The 25323-nt window shown below is 42.5% G+C and overlaps 1 protein-coding gene across 2 annotated transcripts in view; it reads left to right on the top strand.

Annotated features, from left to right (window-relative positions):
* The first annotated feature begins 243 nt into the window (after window positions 1-243).
* Window positions 244-25323, top strand: part of ACSL1 (acyl-CoA synthetase long chain family member 1) — a 96626-nt gene continuing 71546 nt past the window's right edge. Inside the window, exon 1 of one of the 2 annotated variants that reach the window (XM_072624008.1) lies at window positions 244-362. The gene's annotated coding sequence lies outside the window, so the exon portion shown is untranslated. Of the gene's footprint in view, window positions 363-10351; window positions 10472-25323 lie in introns of those variants that run through there. The other variant, XM_072624010.1, reaches the window with a different exon arrangement.

Here is a 25323-nt window from a genome sequence, read left to right as displayed (position 1 = left end):
TTCTGAGATTCTTTTCATGTTTTGAATGTTTTTAAAAACATTTTTTAAAAAAGGCACAGTCCATCACTTCATTTCAAATAAGTTCTTCCTTAACACATATTTATTTTATTAAGCACCAACTATGTGTAAGGCACTGTGCTACAAGTCTAAAGCAGTATGCCATATCTAGTTAGCAACAGCATCTTGTATGGTCTTTGTCATCACAAAGCCTACAGTGTAGTCAAGGGAACAGAGTTTTTATATGAGATAAGCAACAATACAAAGGAGTCTATAGTAAGTACCAAAGAGTGGTACCAACAATGGAAAGTGCAAGAGTTCTGAGGAGGAGTCCGTGGGAGACCTGTACCATTACGACACACATAGTAGGTCTTTTAAAATGATTATTAAGAAAGGGTGGATAGTTGTGCTATGAGGTGGGGAAGGCAACAGCCTTGGACATTGATCTAAAGAGGGCTCTGGGCTCAGTTGAATATATCAGAATATGTAGTATGAGCCCACTACATGCAAGGCGCTAGGGCTGGGAGTGGAGCTGGACAGAAAGACAAAATGAAAAAAAGAAGCCCAGGCCCTCAAGCAGTCCCCAGAATAAAACAGATCTACAGAAAAGTGCAAAGTAGAGACAAAGTAAGCTAGGTCAATTCTCCAAGTATTTATTGAGCACTTGATGATTAGAAGGCTCTATGTTGGGACTGAGGATACAAGGACAAAACAAGAAATAATTTCTGTCTTCAAGGAGTTGTCCTTCTGGGAGAGGGGAATACAACTTGTACACAGATGTGTAAATGCCCAGGAATGGGGGCTGAGGGAAGGAAGGATCAGAAAAGATCTCTGCTTGGGCACAGAGTAAGCTTAAGAGTTAATAAATACTTGATGATGATGATGATGATGAGGATGAGGATGAGGATGAGGATGAGGATGATGATAAGCCATTTTAGCTTAGGAAGAAGGTAGTGATTTTTTCACACTCTGAGAGCTACTTACATTCTACCCATAAGAGTAGGGGGAAAAGAAGGGTTCATTGCTGGGGTTAGAGACCAGCCCTTGGGATGTATAGATCCTTGTATAGATATAAATCCTTGCAATTTTAGAAGAGAGAGGAAAAAGAGAGAGAAAACACCCAAAGGGCTTTTTTTCCAACAGGGCAGTGACCTTTGGATATTGCACATCTACACTCATTTCATAACCCTGCAAGTCATACTTACTAGGTCATATGGTCCATGGTTTGAAAAAGAGAACCCAAAGAGATTGGCCATGATGAATCTGTTACAAGGTCAGCAATAACTTTGACCTCAAATCCACCTCTAAAATCATTCTCTAACAAAAGGCATGAATATGGAGAAGTTATTGGATCCTGGTATAAAATGAAATAAGTAAACAATAATATTGGCTAGCATTTATCTTATATAGCATTTATATAGTACCTACTAGAGGCCAGTTTAGTTTTAGTTCACTTACCTTAGTAGTGTACTTTCCAGGGATGTACACATTGACAGTGAGATTGATGCACACATTGCCAGAATTAGCTCAGTGTTTGGGAGGCTCCAAAGAAAAGTTTGGGAGAGAAGAGGTATACGACTGACTACCAAACTGAAGGTCTACAGAGCTGTTGTGCTGACCTCATTGCTGTATGCCTGTGAAACTTGGACAGTCTACCAGTGCCATGCCAGGAAACTGAACTGCTTTCCAATTGAACTGTCTTAGGAAGATTCTGAGGATCACCTGGCAGGATAAGGTACCAGACACTGAAGTCCTTGTTCAAGTTGAACTGCCAAGCATTCAAACTATGTTTCAGAGAGCACAAATATACATTTGCCAAAAAGACTATTTTATGGAGAACTCACATGATGGTCAGAAGAAGCGATACAAGGACACTCTCAAGGTCTCTCTCAAGAACTTTGGATTTGACTGTGCAGCATAGAAGACACTGGCACAGGACCACTCAGCCTGATTTGCCCACATCAGAAAGGGTGTTGTGCTCTTTGAGCAAAGCAGAATTGAGACAGCACAAAGGATGCACAAATTTGGAGTACCCATCCCAAATATTCACACAAACTATCTGTGCCCAACCTGTGGCAGAGCATTCCGAGCTTGTGTTGGTCTGATCAGCCACAGTCAGACACCCTGAAATTTCACTTTATCATGGTGATGCTATTTTGATCCTCTTGGAGAACGAAAGATATCAACCAACCAACCAACTAGAGGCCAGGCACTGTGCTTATGCAGGTGTTTTGGTAGGCTTAGAGCTTGGTCAGACATCAAAGACACCAAGGTCATCCACTGCATCCCAAGCCATCACCAGTTGTCCTGACTTTTGTCCAGCCACTAGACTTTGATGACTCTGGAAGACAGAGTGAGACTGATGACTCTGCAGCTCTTGTTGTCCAGCCATTTTCACTCCTGTCCAACTCTTCATCCAGTACTGTGTCCACTACACCACCTAGTTGTACAACTCTGCCTCACATGAAACTCACATGAAAGTCAAAACATCACTCAAAAATGGTCATTGATCTGTAATAGTAATAGTGCTGTAGTCTAGAAAACCTAGTAAATATTCTGCCTCAGATACTTACCAACTATGTAACTGGATAAGTCTCTCAGACTCAGTTTCCTCACCTGTAAAATGGGAATAATAAGAGTACCTTACCTTGCAGAGTTGTGACAATCCAATGAGATAGTATCTGTAAAAATAATACTTGCAGCGATGTGTAAATATTATCGTCATCATCATTATTACATTGCACCATTTTGCCTCAAAGTCCTTCAGAGTTTCTTGACTGTCGCTGGCTCTTGTGTTTAACTCCAGAAGTCCTCATCTGACTGGAAAACACGGTGTTCTTAAGTCTCTGGGTGCCTCTGCTCTCCCTGTCCCTCACCACCTGACACTACTCCAGGAGAAAGCTGTGGGAATCCTCCACTTTCCAGAAAACTTTGAGAGTCTCTGAAACATCCCCTCCAGGATTCCTACCCTTCCCCCAATACCTTAAAGACCATTACTGTACTTTTTCTATTATGTTCTCACAAGCAAATTATTACATTCTGCAGCCAGTCATCCACAATGAGAGTGGAAGCCAAGGCTATTAGTCGCCTGTGGTCAAGAAAGGGGGAGGAAATAAGTAGCTGGGGTAAAGATCTGTAGAGAACAGGACAGAGGGGTCTTATGAAGGCTACCTGAAAAACTGACTACTTGGAGAGGTCAGAGGAAAATGAGAAGAGGTCCTATGGATTTGGGTGGGGGAAGGAAGGGAAGGGAGTGAGGACAGAGAGTGGGAAATAGATTTGGGTAGCACAGCTGGAGAAAGCTATGAAACACGTTAATTGAGTCCACTATCAATCCATGTTCTGTAATGTCATCTGGATCCTTACTTGGCTCCACAATCTCCTTATTCATTTTTTGTGAAGACCCTATTCCACCTCCAGCCCTTCCTTTGATCACCATGAGCCTTCTACTTCTTTCCCCTCTTTTACTCTTACTTTCAGGATCTAAACTGGTCTCCTTATTCTTTATTAAGAAAGCAGGGGTCACATGAAGGGAATTCTCTCACCCTAATTCCTCTATACTCAATATCTGTTTGTTTTCATTCATCTGATACTCCTACCTTCTGGGAAATAGGGAGGGAGAAGGAGGAAGGGAGGGAGGAGACAAGGAGAGGGAGAAAGATGGAGAGGTGCAGGGGAGAGAGAAAGGAGGAAGAAGAGAAGAGGAAAGAGGAGAAGGAGAAGAAGGAGGAGGAAAAGAAGGAGGAAGGGAGGGAGGAAGGAAAGGGGGAATGAGAAATGGAGAGAGGAAGAGGAAGAAAGATGGAGTAATACTGGGAGGGAAGAGGAGAAATGAAAAGGGAGAGGGAGAGAGGGAGAAAGGAAGACAGAGAGATTTTTCAAAAATTTTACCCCACTCCCTTCCACAATCTCTGAACCTTTCTTTTATTTTTATTTTGTAAACCTAATCTCTCATCCCACTGGGTCATTCCCTTCTGCCTTACAGAGTTGTTCAGGACTCCCTTGATCTTAAAAAAATGAAAAAATAGAAACTCTTCCTAGGTGTGGCTGTAGCTATTGTGCTTTCTTTCCTGTGCTCAGTATCAATTTCTTAGGACAGTAGTGAGACCACTATATCTCTGCAATCTGGTTTCAAGATTTTTTCCTTAATCTTTGGTGAATTTTCAGTCACCAGATCCAGTACTTCTGGATCTCTCCTCTGCATTTGAAACTGTAGGCCCTCACCTATTGAAAAAAAGAAATACCTCCAGGAAGTGACTGACACTTGAATCTCACTCCCATCTCAACTAGTCAAAAGAGAGAATACACACATACATAGAAATGAGTACAGAAATATATTTCATTCAACAGGGAAATAGGAAGAAAAGGGAAGAACGTGGGAATTAGAGGGAATTTAGATTTAGGGACGGATTAGTCTCAAGCAGTATAAATTCTAAAGATGTACAAAAATATTTGTAGTTCTTTTTGAAATGGCATAGAATTGAAATCTGAAAGAGTGCCCATCACTTTATAAATGGCTGAACAAACAAAGTAATCTCAACATGATAAAATACTTTGGAGCTTTAAGAAATTATAAAGAGAATGGTTTCAGAGAAATCTGGGAAGACTTTTATGAACTGATGCAGAGTAAAGTAAACAGAATCTGGAGAATAATTTATAGAGTGACAAGAATATGATAATGACAATCAACTTTGAATGAATTAAAGAATCTGTTTAGTATAATCAAAAAATTTTAAATAATACCTTCATAGCATTCTACATTCCTGGTAGACTACCTCCCTGACTAAATCCTTCTCTGACTGTCCCCTTTGCTGGCTTCTTGCTCTTTTCCCTAATCTTAAATATATTCCCTGTGCTATGTCTATTCTGTCTTAGTGATCTCCCCACAGTCAGCTAACACATCCATGTAGATGACTCCATGATCTGTATCTTAACTTTGACCTCTCTCCCAAACCCCAAGCCCATTTTTATTTACTATTAGTTGTTCACTTCCATCTTCAGCCTTCTATGACCACCAACATACCATGATTAAAGCTTAACTCTTCCTCCCTCTGGACACCTCCTCCTGTTCCTCATTCCCTTTTATGACAGTATATAACTCTCCTGGTCACCTAAGCTTAAGATTTCTGTCATCTTTCACTTCCTACATCAACCAAGTAATCAAGTAGAATTTATTAAGCACCCACTATATATCAGGCACTAAGCTAGGTGGATGGATATAAGCACCCTACTACTGATGAGCATATAATCTAATGGGGGGAGACAAGTACATACTAAAAATAAATCTATAGCATAAATATAAAGTTAAAAATACAAATATATGCAAAGTATTTAAATATGAGCTACTGTGTTTGTCCTTTGTTCTTGAAGAGGACTAAGAACATTAGGAGGATGCTGTCTTAATTTACAAGTGAATTAGATTTAAGTGAGGCCGAGCAACACAAAGCCACCAGACTCACTCTCTCCTCCAGTCATCAGAGTCCATTGGCAAGACATAGGTCAGGATGACTGCTGATGGCCACAGAAGCAGTGGGAAAGCTTGGACTTTTTAAGCTAAGGTCTTTCATAGGTCTCACTTTGTCTGAGGCGATGCTCAGTCAGCAATTAAAGACTTTGGAAGGAAGGACTATATCAACTGGAGGAAAGGGGTAGAGAATCAGGCTAGGCTTCCTGTGGAATCTGGTATTTCATGCGGTGCCTTCACCGCATCTTAAAGGATGAGAGTAACTTTATGAAGCAGAGGTAAGGTGGGGGCAAATTCCAGGAGCAGGTGATACAGTCAGTGCAATGATACAGAGACAGGAAAAAGGTTATGAAGAAGGCAGAAAGTCACTGAGATGGGAATTATGTATGAGGAATAGAAAGAAAACTATATTAGCTGGATTGCAGATTGTTGGAGAGGGAATCATGTCCAGCGATGCTGAAAAGTCAGGATGGGGGCCAGCTTGTACAAGGGTTTAAAAGAGAAACCAAAGAGTATGTGTTTTCCCCTAGAAGCAGTAGGAAGCCACTGAAATTAGTTGAGTAGGAGAGGGTCACATGGTCAGATCCACATTTAAAGAAAATGATCTGAGCAGCAGAGTATAGGATGGACCAGAGTGGGGAGGGACACCAGTTTGAAAGCTGTTGCAATAATTTCAGCAAGACATAATGAGGGCCTGTCTATGTGAGTGGAGGGAAGGGATCTGATGCAAGAGACACAGTAAAAATTGAAAGTCAGATTTAGCAGTCTTTTGGATATGTGGGCTGAGTGACAGTGAGGAGTTTGTAAAATGCTGTAACTATAAACTGGAGACACTGGAAAAGTGGGAGTGTCTTCTCCAGAAACATGAAAGTTTGGAAGGGGGAGCAGGAAAGATTAGCTTAGCTTTAGGCATGATGAGTTTTAAGATGTCTCCAGCACATTCGGTTTGAAATATTCCATAGGCAGTAGACATGCAGTCTATCACCAAACCCTGTCCATTCTCATACTTGTTTCTTCCTTTCCATTTCTTTCCATTCTTCTTTTTCCATTTCCATTTTCACTGCTACTGCCCTAGTTCAGGTTTTATAACCTCTGGTTTAGACTATTGCTAAAACTTCCTAATTTATCTCTGGCCTTTCCCCTCCTCTAATCCAACATTTCCACAGCAGGACCAGATTACTCTTCCTGAATCAATATGTCTGCTCTGTTCAGCAATTTTGAATAATTCACAACTGCCTATGCAATAAAGGCTGCCCAGTGTTCTAGGAAAAGTCATGAAATTGGGCTGATTGGTTCTCCCACAAATTCTGCTATATGAGCTCAAATGGGCCTTCTTTGTAATTCAGTAATCCTTATGTTTATCTCCAGTTAGCTCCCTCAGAACCTCAGTCCCAAACCTTTTCCATTATCATGGATTGAGAGAATTTTAAGGTCTAAAAGAACCTTAAAGATCATATAATCCAGTTCCCTCTTTGTACAGCTGGTAATAAGGGCCTAAACAAAGTCCTTGGGACAATGGAAACAGAAGGGAATTGATTAGAGAGATGTTGCAAAGCTGAAATGAACATAGAACTGATTGGTTAGGAGACCAAAAGGAGAGAGAAGTCAAAGATAACACCAAGGTTTCTCCTATGGGAGGCTAAATGAATAGTAATGCCACTGACTGAAACAGGGAAGTCAGAAGACACTTAGTTTAAGCTGAACAAGGTTCAGATTTTTTCCCCCTAAAATTTATTTATTTGTTTCAATTTTCAACAATCACTTCCATAAGTTTTAAATTTTCTCCCTCAAGACAGAATGCAATCTTATATGGGTTCTGCACATATATTCCTATTAAACACATTTTCACATTAGTCACATTGCATAGAAGAATTAAAATGAATGGGAGAAAGCATGAGTAAAACTAAACAAAACCAAACATAACAAAAGAGAAAATAGTCTGCTTCATTCTGTGTTCCGACTCCATAGTTCTTTCTCTGGATGTGGATGGTATTTTGCATCATGAGTCCTTTGAAAATGTTTTAGGTCCTCACATTGCTGTGAAGGGCTTAGTCGATCAAAAACAGTCCTCAAACACTACGACTGTTACTGTGTATGATGTTCTCCTGGCTCTGCTCACTTCACTTAGCCTTAGTTCATATATGTCTATCCAGGTATTTCTGAAGTCCACCTGTTTATCATTTCTTATAGCACAATAGTATTCCATTACATTCATATAACACAACTTGTTCAACAATTCCCCATTTGGTGGCATTCCCTCAATTTCCAGTTCTTGGCCACCACAAAGAGAGATCCTATAAATATTTTTGCATATGTGGGTCCTTTCCCCATTTTTATGATCTCTTGGGGATACAGCCCTAGAAGAGGTATTACTAGGTCAAAAGGTATGCACATTTTTATAGCCCTTTGGGCATAATTTCAAATTACTCCACAGAATGATTGGATCAGCTCACAGCTTCACCAACAATGAATTAGTATTCCGACTCTCCCACATCTTCCCCAACACTTATCATTTTCCTGTCAAAGTTGAGTTTTTAAGATCATCTTCATTAAAATGCTTGGTTACATGCACTATATAGCAATAATACAAAGGACTATCAGTCAAGGGAAAATGTTGTTGAGTCATTTCCATCCTATCTGACTCTTTGTGAACCCATTTTGGGGTTTTCTTGGCAAAGATACTGGAGTCGTTTGCCATTTCCTTTTCTAGCTCATTTTACAGATGAGGTAACTGAGGTGAACAGGGTGAAGTGACTTCCAGGGTTACATTGTTAGTGTGTGAGACTGAATTTGAACTCATGAAGATGAGTCTTCCTGACTCCAAACCAATGTTGAAAGGAAAGGCTAGGAGGTAAACATGATTTTTTTTTTTTGCCTTGCACTATGAAGACAAGCAGCCCAAGTGTAATCTGGTACAAAGAGAAGGATTGTTGGATCTTCTGTGATTGAGTTGCCTTCCAAAAGCAATCGGAATCAATCAATCAGCAAGCATTTATAGGTTCCAGTAATGCAGAGTAGCAAGAAGATTCCACTGCCCAGCTGGCTTGGAATTACTGAAACTCTGCAACCAGATGTCCTCATTCCTAAAAAGGCTGCCTAATGAAATTCAGCAGAGAGGGGCAATCAATCAATCAATCAATTAATAAGCATTTAGATAAGGTTTCCTATGTGCCTACTTGGCACTATGCTACGGTGCTGAGAATAAAAAGACAAAACAAAAACAGTCCCTATTCTCAAGGAACTTTCTGGAGCTTCTTTGGTTGATTGATTCAAACACTTACTTAAGTACAGGGCATTGTGCTAAGAGGTCAGGAAAACAGGATCTCTATCCTCAGTGAGTTTATATAATAGGGAAGACAATATACAAATAACTATAAACATCATATATGTACATATCTACATGTACATATGTATACATATACACGCATATTTGTGTAGATACACATTTATATGTATGGGAGAGGGTAGGGAAAGATTCTTGCACAAAGTAGGATTTAAGTTGTCTTAAAGACAGCCAGGGAAATCAGAAGGCAAAGATGAGGGGACAGTTAGTGAAAAGGCATGGAGCAGAAGCAGGAGAGTCATGGAAAAAATAGGAAGACGACGGTAGCCGATCTTAAGAGTATGTGAAGGGGAGTCAAGCGTTAGAACATGGGAACAGTTAAAAAGTCCAGAATGTAAAGGGGAAGGCAAGGAAACGAGTTTATTAAGCACCTACTGTATTCCTGCTACTGTGCTTTACAAAAATTACCTCATCTGTGAAGAACTTTAAAAGCTAAAATTTTGTATTTGATCCTGACGGTAATAAGGGTTTTATCCATGTGAGTAGTGACTTTGGTCTTTGAACTTTGGTAAAAGGGCTGCATTTTGAGTTCCATTTCGGAAGCATTGCGTTGTCTGCTGTAGCTATCCCACTAATGCCAGATCCCAAAATAAATCGTTGGCCCATAACTTCTCAGGTGAATGAAGTGTATGCCCTTGAGCAACATCAAGGTTGCATTCTGCTCTAACTGTAGTCTCGGAGTGCTCTCTTCCAAGGTTGTTTCACGTTCAGGGCCTTGCAGAACTCTAGCCGGTCAGGGCAAGGGGCTGTGGTGAAAGCACATGTGGAGAGCTATGGTGAAATCGATGTGGTAAAGGTCACACAATTTTTGTGCCAGAGATCTGAAGAAAGAGAGAGAGAAAGATCCTTTTGGCCACCACCACCTGGTTCCAAGGAGTGGGCACGCCGCTCGCAGTCGCACCGAGGGCGCCCCAGGTGTGGTTGGGGGGCTCCAGGGGAGCGTGACAGTAAAGACGGAAAAGGTCCTGCTGGCGCCGTTCCTGGGGACGTGATGGGCTCATTTGGAGACTGTTAATGCCAACACTTTCATGGCACCCTTTGCCTTTCCCCTTCATCTGCATTATTAGGAAATATAACTTGAGGGGCAGGCGTCTTAGGGTAGGAGGGAGGCTAGGTTGGAGCGGGGAGGTCAAGTCGATACAGCGGCAGAACTGGAGCGCAGAGTGTTTTTTTTTCCTCCGTGGGCCGGAGTGAGAGCCAGGCCAGGAGGAGCAGGAGGAGAAGGCTAGAGAGCGGTCAGCTCCCGATTTCTCCACCCCAGGGACAGCAGCTAGTCCGGCCTCCTCCCACCAGGGCCCCGGAGTGCGCGCGCGCGCGCTGTCAGAGCCTGGAAGGGAAGTGAGGGTGGGGAGTCGGGGGGCGGGGAAGGGGAGGGGTGGTGGAGGGCGCGGCACGCGCCCCACGCAGCACCCTCCCCAGAGCGGCGGCGGCAGCAGCAGCGGCAGCAGCAGCCGCAGCAGCAGCAGCCGCAGCAGCACTAGCAGCCGCAGCCGCAGCCGCAGCCGTAGCAGTAGCAACAGCCGCTGCAGCAGCCCCTGCAGCAGCCGCAGCCAGCCTAGCAAGGTCGGCAGCAGCAGCAGCAGCTTTAGCTGTCTGCGCTTTAAATAGGATCCAGCCCCAAACTGCGTCCACTGCCGGCGGGGCGGGCTCGGCCTGGGGACGGCGAGGTGAGTGGATGAGAAAGGGGAGCAGGGGTCCGTTAGCCTGCCCCCCACCCCCACGCCGAGGCTGTGCTCGCTCGCGGCATCCTGCGGGAGAGGAGCGGAGACTGGGGGAGTGTGGAGGGAGGGGAGGGGGTCACATACGCGGCCTCGGTAGTCTTCCCTCCCCTTGCCCTCCAGCCGCTGCTCTCTAGAGCAGAGAAGCAGCGGGGACATGCATGTGCCTGGAGCATACTCCTCCTTCCCCACCTCCCCCGGCCCTCCAGCTGCTGCGAGGCCAGCCTAACCCCTGGCTGGGACCGGGGCTTCCTGTGCATGAGGCTGAGGCCGGCCAGCCCGCCTGCCCGCCCGCCCGCTCGCCTGCCAGCCACCCTGCCCGCCCGCCCGCCCGCCTCGTTTCCTCTTCTCTCTTCTTCCTCCCTCCCCGCCTGCCCGCAGCCTGCCGGGCCGGGCCGCTCGGTGCAGCTCGGGGCAGAGCGGTACAGCCTGACGCCGGCTCCTGCGCGCATCCTGTGAGAGGCTCTCGGGACAGACCGCATGGTGTTTGCGTAGATACTTATCCCGGTTCCTCTCGTGTCAGAAGGCGGCCGGCCTCATGGTTGAGGCGGTGGGCACTGCTGGCCTTGGCCACCCAGCCGTCTCAGCCTTTGCTATTAGCAGGGTGGCATGACTGTAGGTTCCGCGTAAGCCCCCTTCCTACCCCCATACCAGGATATGCTGGAGGCTGCAGCTATGGTGAAGCTCTCGACTTAAAAAAAAATCATAATACTTTATTTGGGTTAGGGTTATGCCCCGTTAGACAGCAGAGGCCACTATCCCTTTGAAAACACAGCTTGCTGGGGCACTCTTTTTGATATTCTAAAGAGTATTGGAAAAGGGCTAGATGCCGCATTTAACACCAGTTGCGGAACGTAGATGTCTATTTTCCAGGTCTCCAGAAGAGGTCCTGGCCCTAGCAAAATGCCCCTGGCGGATTTAGTCCCTCGTCCAAAGGACACTGGAGATATTTTCTTGAAGTGTGCAACCATTGTAACCTTACCTGCCAAAGGAGAATCGGGAGGGTGATAGAAAACTTTTTTTCATGTATACACAGGATTTTGGAGTCAGGACAATTCTCATGGGACTTCGTTTTGTGTCTGTTTTAAAACTGGCTTTTAAAAAACCGCATCACTTCTACCCAAATTTCATAACGTTGGAGTTGGAGAATGAGCTTTCAGATTAAGTCAGTTGAGGCTGGCTAGATAGCTTCGACATTCTTTTATGTGTTAGACATCTTCAAAAATCTCCTGCGAAGCAGTCACATCACAAGACAGCCAACCAAAATGGCAAACACTATAAATCACAGGATTCTTTTAGCCATGTAGTGACTGAATTTCTCTTAGCCAAAGAGAAGTGAGCATAATTTCCCTCCTTCCACCCTTTCTTTTGACTGTGATTTAATCATAGCCTCATGCTATGCTTTAGAAGAGTCAGGATTGTACAAATGACAACAGTAAACTTGTGGGTCGTTTTAAAAAATTATTCGTGCTCAGATTACTCTTGAACATGTTGGCTATACAATGGTAAGGGCAACATTCTCGATTTATTTAAAATTTAAGTTGACAATTTGGGATGCAGGAAGATTAAAGCAAAGTGTACTGCTTTCTCCTCAGTGTTTAGTCAGAGAAATGAATTTTTTCCCCCTTGCTGCTTGAGTAAAGGGGAGACTTTGGAGCTTGGCTGATGTTTTAAGTTGTCATTTAGATTTCAGGGCAAGTATGAAGGGCACACATGAGAACCTGATCCTATTCATATCATATCTTACTACCCTTGCTTAGTGTTTGCTTTTGGGGGCAATTTAATAGCAACCAAAAATGTCTATATGTTCTTTATGTGAACCATAGGTGCTTGGCAAGACACCTTATTCTCGTGAGAATCTATTTCTCCTTTGGTTTTGACAGCGGTATGACAGCAAAACCCACTCCTTGTCTTGTCATTTTAATAAAAAAGAAAAACCTAGTGGTAGTTTTTTCCAAGTTGGCTAGCATGTTGCTAAACACTTTAAATGTGATGTGACAATGATGGGATACAATCCAAATGGGACAGTGTTAGTAATTTATGGGAACTGTTTCATCAAAATTGGAGGGAATTAGAAACTTCAAGATTTATCTGTTGGATTTTACCCCAAATGCTAATAGTTGGGAGTTGAGGGAAAGTGAATATGTTTAGTATTCAAACTTGGTTAATAACCTTTTTTTTTCTGGAGTTGTTAATGTAGAGTCAGTCCTTAGAATGTTGTCAGGTATCAAGTATTGCCTTCAAACATATTGTAGCAGAAGCACTGAGGCTGTTTGCACATTTGCTTCCAAGATTTATAAGAATTGTCAGCAAACTTTTTTAAAAATCAAAATTCTTATGATTGGTATCCTGAGTCCTTTGGAAACTTTACTTTCAGGACTATGGCAGTCAGAGGTGGTCAAAAAATAATACCCCAGGGTGGTTTTTCATTGCTACATTGATTGGGAAGCGCTCATGATTGGGAAGTAATCCAGACTGAAAGGGCTAGTGTATGTTATGTCTGGGGGTAGTGATGAAGGGTATGGGGTGAGGAAGGATCTATCTATGTGTGCCTGTGTATATGTGTGAGTAAGGATAAGTAATGACATGAAAGTATTTTTGACATGAAGAATATTTGACTGTTTGTGCTGTCACATTTAAAGTACGTAAGCAGAGGAAAAAATGATGGCTGACAGATTTATGAGGTAATGAATGTTCTTGGGTAATAATATAATATTGTTAAGCATGTGTCAAGGTTCACTATGATCGTAGAGAACAGGAAGGTGTCTAGAGACAGGAAGACCTGAGTTCAAATCCTCCTTCTGACACATACTGGTTGCGTGACCATGGACCAGTCATTCTAACTGCCCCGCTCCCCCAGTGCCCTCCAACAACTTTCAAATGAGTTGTCTATCTTCATCAATAGAGGGAGTTTCCACAGTGGGAGTGCCCCATTACTGGTAAAATCACAGGCTGCCCAGTTCTTTCCAGAGAAAAAATTATCTTTATAATATATAAAATTTAAAACTGCTATATCTAGCTGACAGGATTAATACAGATATCAACCCAAACCTTGATAATATATATTTTTTGTATTCTAAAGGCTTACCATGTCATACCAACAAAAATGATTTATTGTACTAATGCCAACAGTACAGTCTATGTTGAATATTTTTTTGATTTTTTGTTTTGAAAATTCCCAGACCTGTGTCAGTTACTCCTACATTGCTTCATAGAAACTGAAGAATACAAGGGAAAAGTTGAATATCATGAAACACTTATTAATCGAATAATAGGAGAAGATTGTTTTGGTTTTTTGCAGGTAGAGGAAGATTTCTAAATCAGTGTTCCTGCAATGTGACCAATCATTCTCAAGGAAACAAGTTATGCAGTGAAGAATATTTTATTGTTCCTGCCAGATCAGAATAGTTTCCAGGAAATAGCATTTTACCTGTTAACTGTCTTGCTCTCCCTCCAACTACCCCCCTTTCCTTCTTTGAAATTAACATTATTCTGAAGAAGCAGTCACCTCTCTGGCCTGAGGTACATTTGTCACATCTGCATTTTGCAGGCTTGGCCAGAAATTCTAGAAATAGAATTTGTGTGTCTGCAACCTCTTACCACTTTGTGAATTGGCTGTCCTTCAGACTTAAAAAATTAGCAGGTACATTAATGGACCATTAACAGAACCCTTTGCCCTAAAGCAATTCTTATTTCAAACTATTGTCTGGCATGACACCCTACTGTATTTTGTTTAGTTACTGAATACGCTGGGTTGTTTGCCACGGTAGCCCATTGGGGTTATCTTCTAATCTGCAACCTATGGGACTATTTTCCTAATTTCCTAGTGTGTAAAAACTAGAGTTGCAGTAGTTGAGGGTGTTTTAAAGAGGAAAGTACTAATTGCCATTTATACTGTTTCTACATTTGGAAAGGGAACTTGGATAAATGTGACTATCTGTCAGCTTGCACATGGTCTTGGTGACTGTTAAAGTTGGCATGCTTTCATTTTTGTTGTAAAACAGTCTGCTCAGATAAGTAAGAAGCCGAATTTGCTGAACGTTAGATATTTTACTGACTGACTAAGAAGGCAGTCACAATTTGGTGGCTGAGCCATCCATCTGCTATTAAGCTGGAAGCCTCCTTAGCAGACTGCAGCTTGAAAACAGAGTGAATGAGGATCATAGAATGTTAGAAACAAACCTCTGTGAAATCTACTGCCTTGATTTCAAGCCCACTCTTTTTTAGCTTCCTTTTATCTGTTGTTTTCTCCTATTAGAAGTAAGCTCCTTGATGGCACTTAGGCACTTAGCACAGTGTCTGGCACATTGCAAGCATTTTGTAAATGCTTGTTACCTGACTGAATGTTGATTGAGAGAGAAATAGAGGTTATAAGGGTAAAGATGACATAGCCAGGGTCACACCAGTAGTTTTTGGCAAAGCCAGGGAATCCCATGTCTGAGGACAGTACACTTTTCACTATTCTTTGTGTTTTTGTTTTATTTCTGTGCTGTTCATCTCTCCTGTTAACTGGGGTTATCCCATCATACCAACTAGATGGAACAGAATTTGATTCAGCAGATATTAATTGGATTCCTATCCAATTTGGCTATCACTGAGCTAAGGGATGGGAAGGAAACAGGTCTGAGACTGTCTGATCAGCTCAGATCCCTGAGCTTTAAGGGATGGAAAGGAAACAGGTCTGAGACTGCTTGCCCTCAAGGAACTAAGCAACAGCTATTCCAGGGATTCTTAATTTTTTTGTATCGTGGTCCATTTTGGCAGACTGGGGAAACCCTGCATTTTTATAATTGAAAGAAATGGTAAATTTCAAATTAGAGATTAGTAAAAATAAAGATGTAATTTTTTTATCATTTAAATTCACAATATTGTTAAAAATTTCTGATATGGAGATGGAAAAAAAACCCCTATGAAACAGAGAGCTCACAAGACAGAATACAAAAAGTGACAAAACATATTCCATAGACTAAGTACAATAGGGTGTGTGTGTGTGGGTGTGTGTGTGTGTGTGTGTGTGTGTGTGTGTGTGTGTGTGTGTGTGTGTGTGTGTGTGTGTATTGTTAGTGGGAATTGATAGTGGGCTGAATAGTTGAGGAAGGTCAGCTAGGTGGTACAGTGGATAAAGCACTGAGCTTGGAATCAGGAAGGCTTACTTTCATTAATTCAAACCTGGCCTCAAACACTTAACTAGCTATGTGACTCTGGTCAAGTCACTTAATTCTGTTTGCTTTAGTTTCCTCATCAGTAAAAATGAACCAGAGAAGGAAATGGCAAACCACTCCAATCTTGGCCAAGAAACCCCTCAATGGGGTCATGAAGAGTCAGATGTGACTGAACAACAAGAGTAGCTGAGGAAGGCTTAGCCTAACTACTATGAAAGCCAGATTGTTCATTTAATCTCATCCCTTTATTTATAGTTTGCCAGGCCTAGAGGCCTGAGGGCTACCCAAGTCTTACCTTACCTATCACAGGTCTTCGGCTGGCCAAACTGAGAGAAGAGACTTTCCAGAGTCAAACAAGGGTTAGGCTTTATTCAGGGTCTTGGTTACATGTGCAGGGGGAATTCTTCCTTAGGAGAGAGGGGAATCTCCCAAGGAGGCAAAGATCTTACAGTAAGAGATTGGAAGTGGGAGAATGGGAGAATGGAAGAGGGGGAGAGAGGGGAGAAGGAAGAGCAAAGAAAGGAGAGAAGGAAGAGGGGCCTTCTGTCCTCTAAGGGCCCCTCAGCGCTAAGAGCGCCTTCAGGCTTTCCTGACCCTACTTAAGCTCTCTGGCCGGCCGCATAGTTTGCACCTGAATACCGTGCCTGTTAGACAACAATAGGTGTGCTCAGACCTGGGCCAATCTCGAGGGTGGGGATGCTCTCTCCCAGCACTTTTCCCACGGGAAGAGGCCGAAATGCACGAGATAGCTAGGTCTCACACCTCAATTCCCTGCTGTTCCCTGGGGGGCCTCATGAGAACTCTAAGGTTTAGAAGTCCTCACTTTTACCTGCCCGAGACTGTCCACATGGAACTGAGCTTACACCCCCAACAATAGTTGAAGACATGAGGGGCAGCTAGGTGGTACAGTGGATAGAGCACCAGTGCGGGAGTCAGGAGGACCTGAGTTCAATTTCATCTCAGACACTTGACACTCACTAGCTGTGTGACCTTGGGCAAGTCACTTAACCCCAATTGCCTCATCCTGGGTCATCTCCAGACATCCTGATGAATATCAGGTCACTGGATTCAGATGGCTCTGGAGGAGAAGTGAGGCTGGTGACCTGCACAGCCTTCCCTCACACAAAACAAAGTCAAGTGCAAGTCTTGTCATTATTTCTCTGATGGCATGGTCTTCTTCAGCAGCAAAGGACGAACACACACACACACAGTTGAAGAAATGAAGGCACCAGGGATTAAGTTACTTGTCCACTTATGTAATAAGTGGTAGAACTGAGGTTTGAACCCAGGTCCCCTCTCTCCAAGTCCATCACTCTTCAGTGGCAGAAGTAGAATCTTGGCCTCTCTAGGGCTATGCTTGCTCAAGCATTTATGTGATGCTTACTATGTGCCAAGCACTGTGCTAGGTTATGGGAAGGAGGCAGTGGAGGAGGGAGAGGGGCGTAGGGACAAAAACCAAAATGGTACCTGCTTTCCAGGAGCTCATGGTCTAGGGAGAAACCACATTATTGCACAATATATGCAAAGGAAGGGATACTGGCAGCGATGGAGTTCAGGTGTCCTGTGAGGGGACATGCAGTGCTGTCTGTGGTGGCACTGGGATAGGCATTATGGAGGCAGCAGGAACATGTGCTTTTGCAAGTGATTCTCAGAGCTTTCCCCAGAATCCTCTTCAGGCTGAGCCATGTGGATTGCTGAAGTGTCTTGCCTTTGTGTGTTGTCCCTGGAAAGAGTCCTCTGGACTCATACAGTTTAGAGCTGGAAGGAATACTAGAAGTTGTCCAGTCCGCGCCCCACTTTGATAATACCGATGAGGAAACTAAGCCTAGAGGAGTTAGTAAGTCGCAGAGCTAGGATTTGAATCAAGGGCCTCTTACTTGATACTGTTCTTTTAGACTGTGACATTTTTAGGAAGTAACCTCAGCTCCTTTCCCCCTACCCTGGCAAACCCTTCCACAGACCTCTTTAATACTGTCTTTACCCAAGAGTCAGTACCTTCCCTACCTCGCTCCCTCCCAGTGGCTCTGTTCCATGCTGATCTTCATTCCCTGATTCCCAGTCATGTAATCCTCTTCATTCACAGACTCTCCCAATAGTGCTCCCTTTTCCATTTCCACCGCTGCTACCTGACACCAGGTGATCATTATTGAATCATTTTAGTCACCTCTAACTCTTCATGACTCGTTTTCTTAGCAAAGATACTGGAGTGATTTGCCATCTCCTTTTCCAGCTCATTTGACAGATCAGGAAACTGAGGCCAACAGGGTGAAATGATTCACCCAGAGTCACATAGCTGGTAAGTGTCTGAGGCTAGATTGAGCTCAGGAAGACGAGTCTATCTCCTTCTATCCACTATACACTATACGTAGCTATCCAGCTGTGCCTATGGTCCATTACCTTATCTTATAACTTTCTCCTCAGTGCCCTTGTAACCATAGTCACTTTAAAGTATTGTCAGTATCATTTAGTAAGTACTGGTCAACCAGGAATCAGTAAGTATTTATTAAATACCTGCCGTACCTAAGCACTGTATTGGGTGCTGAGCAAATAAAGACAGAAGCAAAGAGTTTTCATTCTATGGGATAAATGGTAAAAGTTGGTTAATTGTGATTGAATAGTTAATGACCTATGGCCTTTCCCATAGCAAGAGGAGTTACCAAAACTGGCATATGCATTTAATTGTTCAAGTTGTATAAAGAACAGAAACCTGATATGAAAAGAATTGTCCTAACCATAAAACTAGACCCAAACCTTTAGAAGGCCATAGGCCCCAACCTTGTAGTTTCGTTCAATTTGGCAAACATTTGTTGAGTACCTACTATGTGCAAGGTACCTGTGAAAGGTACTGAGGGTCACAAAAACAAAACAAAAAAATAACCCTTGAGAAGCTTGTGTTGTGTTGGGGCATGCAGCAGGGGAGGTCTTGGTGTAATAGAAGGCATACTGGCTCTGGTGTTAGAAGACCTGAGATCAAATTCTGCCTCTAATGCTTTCTACCTGTGATACCATGATCCAGTCACTTACATTGTCTGGGTCCAAGTTTCCTCATCTATAACATGAGGTTGTTTGAGTCGGTGGCTTCTCATGTCCCTTCCAGTACTATCCCTATTATCCTGTGTATACAGGTATAATACAAGGCAAGAATGATAAGGGCAGATCTAATGAAGAATTCTGGAACCAGTTGAGGAGACATCATGAGCAGGTGGAATCTGAGCTGAGCCTTGAGGAGGGAAGATAAGGATTTTGGAGTGTACTCCTGCCCTGGAGGGTGGCTTGTGTGAGTGAATGGGGGTAGCATTCTGAGATCTAGGAATACTAAGTACCTCTCTTAGGTTGCAACACAGAATCTGAAAAGGGAAAGCCATCTGCTCTTTGTGGAGAGGGGCTTATGGATACACTCATGGCAACAGGGAGCTACCAAAGGTTTTAATTGGAGCAATGTGGTCACTTGTGCCTTAGCAAGATTATTCAGGCAGCTGGTGTGAAAGCTAGATTAGAGAGGGGAGGGCAAGATTGGAAATAGAGACCAATGAGAAGGTTACAGTAGTCCATCAGAAAGGTGATGAGGAACCATACTCAGAGGATGCCTGTGAGAGTTCAGTGAAGGGAATAAGAGATAGAATTCATGAGGGCTAGGAAACTGTTTGGGAAAAGGGAGCAAAGGAAAGGGAAGAGTCATTTGAGTTTCTGATTGGGCGTATAGTTACCTGCTTGGAAAGTCTCAACTGTGCTATTTAGAGATAGGTGGTTGTGGGTTTGGGTGATTGGGAAGAGGATTATCATACTCTAATTTTATCTGACTGTACTTTAGCCATCATACTTAGCTCAAGAATCCTACTTTAAACAAATTCTCTTTCTTTTCCCTAAGTCATTGGTGAATGTGTCAGCATGTGTGTGTGTGTGTGTGTGTGTGTGTGTGTGTGTGTGTGTTACTGTTTGTGGTAAATACTGTTTATTCTCATACAACCTTGAGTAGAATGGTAGAAATCTTTTTTAAGGAGCTGGAAGAAGGTCTTGGAGATGAATACCTTCATTTTACAAAGAAGGAAACAGTCCTAGAGATTAGGCATCATAGCTAATACCAACTGGTACTCAAGCTTTAGATTGTAATTGTAGGACAGGTCTCTTCCCAGGGGTGTTGTGCTGGTACTTGTCTGTCAGCCGGCTCTGGGACAAGAGGGTGATCATACAAGGAGACATATTTTTAAGCTTAATTTGCATGATTAATATTTTTTCCATCAATTTCTTAAGTTGAGACAATCGACAAAACCATAAAACAAGCTTTGTTTTGTAGCCTTTGCCTATTTCCAAGGTGTAGATGTTCACACTGAAAATTAAACAGTCCTATTCAGAACTGGCTCCAGCACACCCTCCTTCCTTGAAAGAAAAAAAATGTCCCATGAGTCCTAGAAGTTCTATCTTGGGAATTTTTAAGTTCCTATTTTGGCCTGATGGATGCTGATGATGGGTGAAAGAGGCCGACATGGATTCATATTCATTGTCCTCTGTACAACTTGGGACTGTGGGATTCTTGGGACCATTTTTAATGGAAGGTACCCTCCAGTGAATCCGTTAGAGGCAGCTTCATTCAGCAGAAAGCACTGGATTTGCAGTCAAAAGGACCTGAGTTCAGGTTTTACCTTAGTGACCTTGGCTCTGTGCTTCTTAAACTCTGCGCATCTTTTCCCATGTCTGGGTGTATGTCCATCACCACCCTTTTCCTACCTATCCTCTGAGATGCTTCTTCCAGTCTTAGGAGATGAAATGTGTTTTTTTCCTCCTCCATCTGCCTTGGCAGACAGGAACTTCACCGTCTTCCTCTTAGCTGCTCCAAGCTTTTCTCATTGACCAGGCTTGTAGTGTTTGCCCAAAAGGAGGGGAAATTGGACTGAAGATGGAAATGACTGAGAAACTTCAGTCTGATCAGAAGTTTAGATGCTTTGGGGAGAAAAGATAAAGGAATTTAATTGCTTCCTCCCTGTGCACCAGGATAGTTCTGAAAACCATTTAGGGGAGAGAATTAAGTCAAATCATGCTATTTGGAAAGAAAACAAGAAAAGACTGGATTTCTGAAATGAGGGAATGAATCATTTTCAAGTCTGCCCTTGGCTAGGGCTAAGTAGAGTTACATCTGCAGGGTACTTGAATCAAGCTTGCTGTATTAAGTTTCATTGAGGGCTACTTAAGTAATCTTGGAGACTAATTATTCTTTCCACTGACCCCTCTTTTTTTTTTTTCTGGAACAGCAAATAGCACATTATTGAGATGGTTGTTGTAAATCACTGTAAATCTGCATTTTTGTGGTCTGTTTGGGAGAAGTGATAAAATTGGGACATGGGATTGATGACTGGGAAGTCCACTGTCTGGCCTCATTTCTTTACCTGTGTTCAGTACCAGCTGACCATATGAAATGAGAGCTTTGGACTGTGTGACCTCTAAGGACCCTTCAAAACTAACTGTGTGATCCTGTGACCTCCTTAGTCTCTTCAGGATTCTATAGGAGAACTTAACTTGTGCCTGCTCCCTGAATCTAAGCAAAGCATTGCTTAAACTATGGAAAATAGCTGTCTGCCTTTTCCCTGTTACCCCAACACCCACATACACACTCTCTCCCTCTTTTCTTCTCTTTCTCTCTCCCTCTCCTCTCTCCTCTCACTCTGTCTCTCTCCCCTCTGTCTCTCTCTCTCTCTCTGTCCCACTTATCTCCTCTTCTCTGGAGGTTTAGGTTCAAGACAGTCCTTGACATTTGTGGTCTGTGTGACTTTGGGCAACTCACTTAACTTCTAAGACTCGGGAATTGATCTGCATGTATAGAGGGAGTTTTCTCACTGAGAGTATCCTATACCAATGAAATCAGAAATTAATTTTTTTAAAAGTTATCCCCATCCAACATAGTTAGCATCATTTACAACCCCTTCATTCAGGTTGTTTATTCAATAATACAAACCATTGTGGAATGCCATTTGATATGAACCCTCAAGTTGAAATGTGGCAATCGGTGAACATCAATTAAGCACTGAAGAAAGCTAAGCTGTGAGGAAACAAGGTGGCCCTTGTTCTCAGGGATCTCATGGTCTAACTGAGGAGACAAAGTGCAAACAACTGTATATAAACAAGACATAGGTGCTACCAAGCTTTAGAATGACTCTTTGGTGAGGCATTAAACCATTAAACCATTAAAGGTTCTCAGATTTCCAGCTAATCAAGCAACAAACATTTTAAATTGTTTACTCTATGCCAGGCTCATATGGGAGAGACAATCTTACAAAAACTTGTATTCAAATCCCACCTCCAACACATACTGACAGTGACCCTGGGTAAGTCATATGCCTTCTCGTGCCCAAGACATAAGTTGTAGGGCAGTAGCCAATCTCTTTGGGAGAAGGAGTTCCCAAATATCCTGGGAGTTCCCTACACCAAAGCAAGTCACAAAACCTTCCCTGCCTGGCACTGTGCTGTTCCCTGGGAATCCAAAGACAAAAACTTAACTTCAATTAGGTCGCATTCTATTGGAAAACAGATTTGCCTCAGTGTCCTCATCTGCAAAGTGAGCTGGAGAAGGAAATGACAAACCGATCTAGCATCTTTGCCAAAAAAACTCCAAAGAGGGTCACAAAGAGCCAGACACAACTGAAAAAACGACTCAACGACAACAAAACCACATGTACTTGAATACAAAATGCATACAAAGCAAATACAAAGTCATGAGAGACGGAAGGCACTAGCAGCTGGGGGCCTGATTGGAAAAAGTCCTTCCACTAATCACCAGCATAAACCTCTTGCTCCTGGAGGTTTTTAGCCTGTACCGAATCACTTAAACTACTCTCATTGGCTTAAAAAAAAGTCTTGTATTTAAAGCTTAGCCCAAAAAATGATGAGACAGTATAAAGAATAAAATATTGCACAAAATCATAAGCCTTTACAGGATAGAAAACAAAATCACAAGGAAGTAACAAATGTTTTTTTCTGAGACTCCTTCAGGTCTGTCTGCCACCTGTGTCTACAATTTTCCATCTTCTGTGCCACTTTCTATTTCCTTTAAATAGGCTGGTTTTCTTTTTTTTCTTTTTTGGGGTAGGGTAGAGAGGGAACACAAAGTACTTGTGATTTTATTAGTGTGGGGAATTTCTGCTGTTGCAGAAACTTGCTCTACCACTGCAGATCAATACTAGCTCCTCAGTGAAAATCCAGAGATCTGTTTTGGATTCCACCATCCCCCTTAATGCTATTACTATTACCTTCTATTGATTATTCCCAGTTTATCCTGTACATATATTGTGTATATAGCTTTTTTATACTATCTCACCCTTTAGACTATAAGTTCCTTGAAGGTAGGGAATGTCTTGTTATTATTCATATCCTCAGTGCTCTTAGCACAGAGCCTAGAACATAGTAGGTATTTAAATAAATACTTGTTGACTTCTTCTATCATTCTGTTGCCAAGAGGAGAGAGGGAGTATGGTACAATGGAAAGAGCACTGGATTTAGAATCAAAGGTCCCAGGTTCAAATCTCACCTCTGTTACTACCTGTGTGACCTTGGGCAAGTCCCTTAACCTCCCTGGACCTCAGGTTCCTGCTTTGTAAAATGGAAGGGTTTGGACCAGATGACCTTTAAGAAGATCCTTTCCGGCTCTCTGTCTATGATCCTTTGAAATCTGATGTTCTTCCTAAAGGAGTTATCCTCCCTTGCTTCAAGATTTATCTTTCAGCCCTTTACATTCTGGTATCCTGACTAGTCAGTTCTAGATTATTTTAATGAATAGAATAGTTCATTAGGGTTTGGTTGCTATTAACATAACAGGCTTTACCCTGGTTCTTAATAGCTCATCCTCTGCTGAATACTAGCTGAAATAACAATCCTTTAAAATTAGACCAAAGGAGAACAGGGAAAAGCTTAACCTGTAGAAACACTGTTTTGGCTTATCCAGAAGGACCCAGTGAGTAAAGGATCAGGTGATCTCAGCAGAGCATGTCTCCTGTCTCTCTCTAACAACCTAGATAGTACCACCATCTTAGTAAGCTGAATGGGTGAGGAGTCTACAGCCATCCGTAGTTAGATCTTTTTTAAAAATTTAATGGTAAATATATTAGATGTCCCCTCATAAAACATTTCTATAAGGATCTCTTACATATTTTAATTTGAGGCTTCAAAACCAATACGCTGAGAAGCATCATAGAGAGCTGGACTCAGAGTTGGGAAGATTTGCGTTCAATGTGCCCTGAACTTTACTAAGCCCAGGGATACAAGGCAAGATAAAAAAACCAAACCAAAACAAAAAACCACCAACTTCTTCCCCCCCCCCCCCAAAATAAAGCAAAACCATTCTCTGACCTCAAGGAACACAGATTCTAAGGAGGAGATAATATGCAGACAAAAATAATAACAGCTAGCGTTAACACAGAGCTTTAAGGTTTTCACAGCATTTTAGAAACATCTCATTTAATCAACTGTATCTACACTGTGTTTATCTACTGTATATGTGTGTATACACACATTAAATATGTAGAGTTGTGTGTATGAACATGTATGTTTGTATATATATATGGAGAGAGAATGAGACAGAGAGAGAGAGAGAGAGAGAGAGAGAGAGCAAGAGAGCTGTACAAACAACTGTGCATATACAATGCACCTTGTAAATGGAAGATCGCCTCCAAAGGAAGCAGGAGTGTGCTGGTGGCTCTTGGGGAGGAGAGAGAATATGTATGATACTTTTCACTTTCGTCTTCATTATTAACATTTTCTTCATTACTTTCTTCATCATAGAATCATGAAAACAATCCATCAAGCCCTGATTTGCAACATTTGTAAGGTGTAAATGCTCTCACTGAAAATGTACCTGTGAGAGCTGGTTGAGCTGGCCCCAGTACACCCCTGGGGGAAGGAGGGAAGGAGGGGAGGAGGCACTAGTATTTGGGGAAGGGTGAAACTGGAAAAGGCCTCTAGAAGGGTTGAGATTGAAGCAGAGAAGCTGGAAGTGAAGAAGGAGGACACTCTAGGCCAGGGGACAGACGTGGAAGAACTTCAAAAAGCCAGTGCCCCTGGATTGTAGAGCAACTAGGAATAGGATAGAAATAGTGTCAGGCTGGCAAAGTAGGGGAGGGGTCAGGTTGTGCAACACCTTAAAAACCAAACAGGATTTTATATCTGATCCTGGAGGTAACAGTCTATTGGGGAGTGAGTGGAGTGACACAGACCTTTGCTTTGGGAAGATCGCTTTGGCAGCTGAAAAAAAAAATATGTTCAGTCTTGTGAATCTTTGACTTCCCAAAATTAGACATTGCTGTCAGATAAAGACCTCAATGATTTCTTCATAATACTCAGTAAATTCACTTAACCCCTTGGCTTACGAGTTTTAATTGTATTCTTTGTTTGAAAAGAGGATAGGAATGGGACAGAGTCTAATTTCTTTGCTGGGAGAAATTGGATGGAATGTGATTGTTTCCAGCATTCACGCAGTCAAAGGATCCCTTAGCAAGCAGTTGAGTCTCTTTTCCCTATCTTCAGCTCTGGAGGAAAATCTTTTCATTTCTCCTTATCCATGCTATTTGATTTCTCCTAAAGCCTCACCCTTTGAGGAAGGTTCTCTGCCAGGATTTCTCTGAGCTCTGTCTCTACAGAGTTCTTGGGTCCTTCTCA

Source organism: Notamacropus eugenii, chromosome 7, assembly GCF_028372415.1.
Source record: "Notamacropus eugenii isolate mMacEug1 chromosome 7, mMacEug1.pri_v2, whole genome shotgun sequence".
In the NCBI taxonomy this organism is placed as follows: domain Eukaryota; kingdom Metazoa; phylum Chordata; class Mammalia; order Diprotodontia; family Macropodidae; genus Notamacropus; species Notamacropus eugenii.
This window is presented reverse-complemented; position numbering and strand designations above follow the sequence as displayed.